The following is an 8245-nucleotide window of genomic DNA, read 5'->3' on the forward strand; positions in this document are numbered from 1 at the left end:
TATGATACAAGTGTATCATGAGTGGCAAATTCCACGGACATAGTAAGACCCTAAGACTTGCCCTAAAAATGTGTTAGGAGATAAGTGTCACCTCTATGCACACATCTTACATTTATAATAAAAATGCCTATTTTTTTCCTTATGTATCGGGAAAAAAAAACACTGATGTCAAGTCCCTATAGAACAGAGTAGGACTGCCCCATAGAGTTTCCAAGGATCACCTGGTAGATTCAAACTGCCGACCTTTTGGTTAGCAGCCATAGCTCGTAACTACCACACCACTGGGGTTTCCTATGTATATGGCAAGATTTAGTTGTATATAACACTTGTCAGTAACTTTGAGTAAAGTAGTTATCTTTAATGGGACCTTTCCTTAATTTTGGAGCCCTCGTGGCATAGTGGTTAAGAGCTCAGCTGCTAACCAAAAGGTCGCCAGTTCAAATCCACCAGCTGCTCCATGGAAACCCTATGGGGCTCTTCTACTCCGTCCTACAGGGTCGCTGTGAGTTGGAATCGACTTGACGGCAATTGAGTTTTGGTTCTTTAATTTTAATAGTAGTCATTTTCATATTTAAGGACTACATGTAAAGAGTAAATAAATTTTGGTGCTAGATTTCAGAGTACCAAATGAAGGGAATTATGAAGCAGTGGTGATCAAAGAGTTTAAGAGGTGCTCGGTAAACTTCAGCAGCTTAAAAGTCACAGGTGAGACTGCAAAGGAGATAGAAAAGCCCCGATTCTAGACTTGACTTCTCAATGAAGGCAAGAATGAGAAGTGGCCAAAGACAGAACTGCATGACATAGCATTAGAAACCATACTCCAGATTTGTTTGTTCTTTTATTCATCCATTCGTTCACTCTTCCATTTATTTAGTTAGCATTTATTGAGCCCTATTATGTGTCAAACACCAAGCAAGTCTCAGTTAATATGATTTATTCTTTCAACCGATTCACTAAAATAACAACAACTACCAAACAAACAAACAAACATGACTATCCATTCTATGTCTGGTACTCAATTGAAGGCTGTGTTTATTTTCACAACAATGATATAATTATTTTTTTCCTATTTTACACTTTAGGAAGTTGACAATCATGGTGGTGAAATAACTCACCAAGATCGCACAGCTAGAAAATTCTGGAGCTGGAAAATTTACTTGCATTTTCATGACTTTACAGTACTCCTCAGAGTTTGTTAACATTAAAGTATACCCAACATCTGAGATTGTGAGAGAAGATGGGAGACAAACTCCTGAATATAGGGTTATGTTCCTTCTTGAAAGACCAGCACTGTCACAGTTTTTACTAATTCAGTAATTACTTCATGCAGCCATCCTGAGTGAGTTCTATAAAATTTTGGAATGGGCTACCAAAGGGATGGCCCACCACCCTGAGGACACTGGGCCTAGTATGGGCAGAAAACAACCAGGCTAATCCCACAATCCTTCACAAAAACAAAGACTCCAATCTCTAATAATTTCAGTGCTGTGATGGCCTCTTTTTTGTGAGAGAAAGATCAATGTAAGTACAAACCTTGAATGAAAGTCCAAAAACTCTTGAGCAATTTTTTTTGTCTTTCAAAGATCTCGATATATTTGATTTCTCCTTAAGTTGCTCTTCTTGAAAATATTTTAATTTGTCTCTCTTCTCACACACTAGTTTACTTCCTTAAAATCACGTATACCACGACCCATAGTTAGTTTCTCACAATGTACTTGTGTTCATATTAAAAAAAGAAAAACCAAACCCAGTGCGCTCAAGTCAATTCTGACTCATAGCAACCCTATGGGACAGAGTAGAACTGCCCCATAGAGTTTCCAAGGTGGATTCAAACTGCTGACCTTTTGGTTGGCAGCCATAGCAGTCAAACACAATGCCACCAGGGTTTCCGTGTTCATATTAGACAGAACTTTTTTTTAATCCTTCTAGTTCTCTCTTTCTCTCCCTCTCCCTCTCTCTCTGTATATATATATATACATACACACACACACACGTTTGTGTGTATAGCTTATGAGTTGGAATCGACTGGATGGAAACAGGTTTGGTTTTGGTTTGTTGTATATGTATATATATATATATAATATATGTATCTCCAGTTCTATTAAAATGTAAATAAATTTGATTTCTAAGCATGAATTTAAATATCCATAGGGAAAGAACCAAGGTTTTCTAGCTAATCATTACAACTTTACTTCATTTAATTATATTAAAAAATAATTAAAAAAAAAAACTCTTCAAGGCAGGTATTGTTGTTATCCCTTCTTTATAGAGAAGAACACATCTCAGATACTCATATATGTAAGTCACCCACCTGGGGAATGATTTTAAAATAGTAGCTATAGGATTGTTGTTTTTTTTTGTTTGTTTATTTGTTTTTAAATTGTGCTTTAAGTGAAAGTTTACAAATCAAGTCAGTCTCTCATATAAAAGTTTACATACACCTTGCTATATACTCCTAGTTGCTCTCCCCCTAATGAGAGAGCATACTCCTTCCCTTTACTCTCTATTTTCATATCCATTCAGCCAGCTTCTGACCCCCTCTGCCTTCTCATCTCCCCTCTAGACAGGAGCTGCCCACATAGTCTCATGTGTCTACTTGATCGAAGAAGCTCACTCTTCATCAGTATCATTTTCCAGCCCATAGGCCAGTCCTATCCCTGCCTGAAGAGTTGGCTTTGGAAATGGTTTCTGTCTTTGGCTAACAGAAAGTCTGGGGACCATGACCTCCGGGGTCCTTCTAGTCTCAGTCAGACCATTAAGTCTGGTCTTTTTATGAGAATTTGAGGTCTGCATCCCACTGCTCTCCTGCTCTCTCAGGGGTTTTCTGTTGTGTTCCCTGTCAGGGCAGTCATCGGTTGTTGGCAGGCACCATCTAGTTCTTCTGGTCTCAGGCTAATGTAGTCTCTGATTTATGTGGCCCTTTCTGTCTCTTGGGCTTGTAATTCCCTTGTGTCCTTGGTGTTCTTTATTCTACTTTGCTCTAGGTGGGTTGAGACCAATTGATGCATCTTAGATGGCCACTTGCTAGCATTTAAGACCTCTATATTCAAAATACATAGTTCTAATTGAAGTTCATCAAACAATAACATTTTGTTTTTTGTGAGGTGAGGGCTGTTTTCAAAGTTGAAGAGAGTGTGATCCTTCCTTTACATGCTTTGAGTGTGGTGGTAAAAACCAAAACCCAGTGCCGTAGAGTCGATTCCAACTCATAGCAACCGTATAGGACAGAGTAGAAATGCCCCATAGAGTTTCCAAAGAGCAGGCACGGCAAATAAGAGAGACTATAAACTTGAGCATTGGTTCCGTATAAGTTCTCCATTTGGACATCCAAAGTATGCAAGTATGTAGATGGACTGCTCTGAAATCCACCGTTCTCTTTCTCTTTCACTTTAGATTCTGTTTCAGCCTTCTCATAAACTGGTGTGAATTACTTTCATCATATGTACTTCACAGTAAATGTTCCTGAGCAGAGCTGAAAGGAGTTTTGATAGGGTCAAGCAAGAAGTAAGAACATTTTTATAAAGAAGCATGGCTTAGGCAGTTGTAGGAGCAGGGGGAAGCTTGAAGCAACCATTATGTATTTTCAAGTCTCTATATGTTTATAACAACATTTTTCTATAATGTAATACATTCTCTATTTCAAACCTCTTTCCTTTCCCATGGCCCAAAATCTAGTCACTTCCAGGTGAATTGTGATAATGTGGTTTTTTGGTCAGCTGATCAGCTGGTCTTTCCCCCTAAGGCATTTCGGGTTTCAATTCAGTCATTGTGGGGATTTCTCAGTCCTCCTTTCTCCCCAGGGTGGCCCTGGGTTGTGGGAAAGGATACTATAGGAGAGAAAGGAGAGGATGGGTACCTTACTGTAATGTCACTTTGTTGATGGGGAAAAAGTATCTGCCCCATCTTAGACATTTTTGTACCCCTCTTGGATGGCACAAGAAATTTGAGGATGCTCTCAGGGAGCCATAGGTGCTCTCATTCTCAGGCAATTTTTATTTGTATGTGCCCTGTAATCCTATATGAAGTCCCCAGGTGGTCCAAATGGTTAATGTGCTCAGCTGCTAACTGAAAGGTTGGAGGTTGAGTCCATCCAGAGACGCTTTGGAAGACAGACCTAGAAATCTACTTCTGAAAAAATAAGCCATTAAAAAAATACGGAACACAGTTCCACACCTGCCACACATGATTTCACTGTGAGTCGGATTCGACTCAACAAAAACTGGTTATCATCCTTTTTACTCCACGAATTCCATACCAAACAAGAATGAAGAACTTCCTGTGAAGCCTGCTGCCTCTTTGGACTTCACCTAGAGAGTGTATCACAGCTCTTTTCTACCCTTGGGTCTCTCCAAACCTATATGGTGTTTTCACGGGAGTGGATTATCCAATAGGCAAGGTAAGCATAGTGTTCACCTTGCTTACCAGATCATCTGTAGTGAGCCATTTCACATTTTTTAATATCAAAGATTCTGCTTCTCGGTACACCTGGCATCTGTCTCTCTCCCAACCCTACATACAGCGCCTTCCTATAGAATCAAAGCCTTTTGTCAAATTTACAATCCCTTACAGGTGCAGATGATCCAGTAAACACGATAAGCATGGGCTTAGTTGTGCTTACTTACTAATCTGTAGTGAATAATTTCAGGAGTAAAATTTAAAAAAATCAAAGATGTGATGAAACCCATGTGAAATTTTTTCACTACAGACTAGTGAATATGCACCAGTAAGCCTGTGCTTACCTTGCTTACTGGATAATCCACCCCTGGGTTTTCATCATTCTGGGGTGAAATGACAGCAGACCCTCTCTCAGAAACTCTTTCATATCATGCCTTCCTAAAATCTTTTTTTGCAGCCCCTGCGTCATTTATCTGATCAGTAAGGATGGGGTGGTTTAAGTCTTTTTTTATCAGTTTCTAATCCATCATTTAGGGTACACATTTCTGCCCAGTTTCTGTCCAGGCTTAATTTTTATATGTTGTAAAATACCTGACTCTTGAAAATAAAATGCCTTGGTGCTCAAGATTTTTCTCTGCTCTGAGTTTCGAAAGAATGGTTTGCAACTCAGAAGCCAAATTTAATTTGATGAATGACACTAGTTCCATGAGTATAGAAAAGCGTGTGGGGGGAGGGTACAAAGGAAGGGAATTGCGGGAGGGAGCTCAACTATTTACATAGTGTATCACATCACATATAAGTACATAGGGTATGCCATTGGGTAGGTGGGGGATTACTTCTTAGAGCAATCAAGAGTGTGAGGTGGGAAAGTAATAAAGCTGAGTTTCTCGAATTCGGCACTGTTGATATTTGGAGCAGGATAATTCCATTTTGGAAGGATGTCCTTTGCATTATAGGATGTTTATAAACATCTTTGGCCTCTATCCGCTAGGTACTAGTATCACACTCTCCTGTAACAGTTGTGACAAATAAACATGTTTCCAGACATTCCAAATATGCCCGGGGGAAAAAAATCACCCCTGGCTGAAAAAGACTGGTGATAAAGGATACTCTTCGACATTATGAATCTAGATATTATTTTTATCCTGAGTCACATCTTACATTTGGACCTAAATGTCTCAAACTGAACTTCGACCTTTACTTAACCTTTATTCAGCACCCATGATTCAAAATAATAATTACTATGATGTGGCCTTACCCTATAGACTCTCAAGATCTACTTATTTATTTATTTTTTCAGTTGGTAGTCCAAGGATGGTCTATGACATACCGTCTGGGATACTTATTGAAATTGCAGTATCCTGTGTCCACACGTAAACTACTGTATCAGATTCTGGAAAGAGTACCTTAGTGATTTGCATGTTTAACAAGTTCCCCAGCTGCTTTTGAGAACAACTGACCTAGTGGGGATGATAATCATGTAAATCACAACTTCTAGTGTGTTAGATTCTATAATAAAGGTATTTTAGAGGGAGTAGGTTATTTCAACTGGAGAAGGGCTTTAAGAGTGTATAACAGAAGTCGTGGAAAGAAGTATCAGCATGCCTGTTAACTAGCTTCTCTTCTTGACTTCCTAAAGAAGTTATAGCTACCACTGTGCTCAGACAGAATCTGACTGAAGTCACTGTTTTCTGATATCTTCTTTTTGTCCTTCTATATTCACTAATGGAGCCCTGGTGGTGCACTAGTTAAGAGCTTGGCTGCTAGCCAGAAGGTGGGCAGTTTGAATCCACCAGCTGTTCCTTGGAAACCCTATGGGACAGTTCTACTCTGGCCTATAGGGTCACTATGAGTCAGAATCCACCAAGGGCAGTGGGTTTGGTTTTGGGTTATATCCACTAATAACAATCAGACTTCCCTCCAGTCACAAACCTATTACCTTAGCTGAAAACAAACAAACAAAAAAGATCATAACACGCTCATGCCATATTTTAAGATGTTTACATATCTAATATCATAATTGTATAAATAGCTAGCTGTTAAAGGCATAAGTAATTAAAATTATTAAAGTTCAATCTATTCCTTTAAACTTTGACCAGAGTAAACTCTGTTTGTGAGAAGTTTATATCTTCTGATCCTTTCGATCTGCAGTAGATTTCTGTGTCAATTTGTATACATATAAAACTGTCCCAGATGATTGCTTGAAATACACCTAGTGTATTGTTTCCTTCAAGCGTAATCCCAACCGTGTTTGTTTAAAATCTTCATTTCACTTCAACAATATTGCAAATATCATGTGGTTATCATTAAAAAAAATACTAATATAAGTATGTATAGATGTCATCTTGGAATGTACGTTTACTTAAATATGTAACCAAGTAATGGTAGAGAGCCATCTAAGGTCAAAAATCTTGAAAATTTAAAAAGCAGAATAAAAAAGATCAATAACTCTCATTCTAAAAGCTTGAAAAAATGGAATTTCATTTGGTAGTAGGAAAAGTAGTGATAAAAGTTGTAGAAGAGTAATAGCTATAAAAATAAAAAAAATTAAATAGAACAAGGAGGAGAGATACTGATGGTACTGATTTTTATGGAAATGGCTCATGAATTAGGAGTTTCTATGTGATTCTGTGGAAACCCTGGTGGCGCAGTGGTAAAGAGCATGCTACTGATTTTTATGGAAATGGCTCATGAATTAGGAGTTTCTATGTGATTCTGTGGAAACCCTGGTGGCGCAGTGGTAAAGAGCTTGGGTGCTAACCAAAAAGATCAGCAGTTCAAATCCACCTGGCACTCCTTGGAACCCTATGGAGCAGTTCTACTCTGTCCAGTAGGGTCGCTATGGGTCAGAATTGACTTGACGACAATGGGTTAAGGGTTATGTGATTCTGAGGTATACTTGTAAGTCTCTGTGTGTGAATATGCACGGTGTTTGATTTGTCAAATTCCAAAGAGGTTTGAATAATACAGTGAGTGAGTAATGCTGCTTTTTAGAATTTTTCTGTCTTCTAGATTAATAGGATAAGTAAGTATGCATTAGTAGAGATCATAATAAAATTTGTTTTACCACAGACATAACTCACTTCTTTATAACTACAAGCATAACTGAAATTCCTAAAAAACATAATATTCTCTTGAAATGCCAGCAAAATAATTTCATTCTGAAAAAAATCAAAGGTGGAGGTTATTTATTCAGATACAATTCATTGTATTTATTGGCATTATTATTTTAACACATTTATGTTGATTGGAAAAAGCCCCTTTAAATTCAGCTCCTACTTATTTTAATTTTATAACAAAATAATGAAAGAGAAATCAAAATCCTGGTGAGTAAAACAAATTTGTATCTGAAGTTACATGAAGACCCTTCAAGCAGTATTGTACAAGTTGTTCCCAGCTTTTGAAGGCAAGCTGTGTTCAGCCCTTGAATGCTTATTTGGCATTTCGAATTGTAGGAGAAGAGAATGAAGGAGGCATTGCTGGATTTCTTTGCTGTCACGGGTTGATCTTGTGCTTCCTCTTTGTCTTTTCCTAGACACTTGAGAAAATCAGACAATTCAGAAGGCACCTACGTGGCATTAATCTTCCCTGGCTACCTTTTCTCTGTTATTTTCAGTCAAGTGATGCTTTAAATTGTGGCAAATTTGGGGGAGCTTTAATTGAATCTTTCTGAACAGTTTTTCCTTTTTCGCATTTTAAAATGTATTTATTTACTTTGGTTACTTGTTTATTTATACATTTCTTTAAGACAGCCTTGGAGTTAACTTAAACACTGCTGATGGGGTAGCAGAGTGCCCTCTCATTCAAAGTCCAGGATGCAGCTTTCTTCTTTAGGAATGTAGTTATGAAC

Source organism: Elephas maximus, chromosome X (genome assembly GCF_024166365.1).
Source record: "Elephas maximus indicus isolate mEleMax1 chromosome X, mEleMax1 primary haplotype, whole genome shotgun sequence".
Taxonomy (NCBI): Eukaryota; Metazoa; Chordata; class Mammalia; order Proboscidea; family Elephantidae; genus Elephas; species Elephas maximus.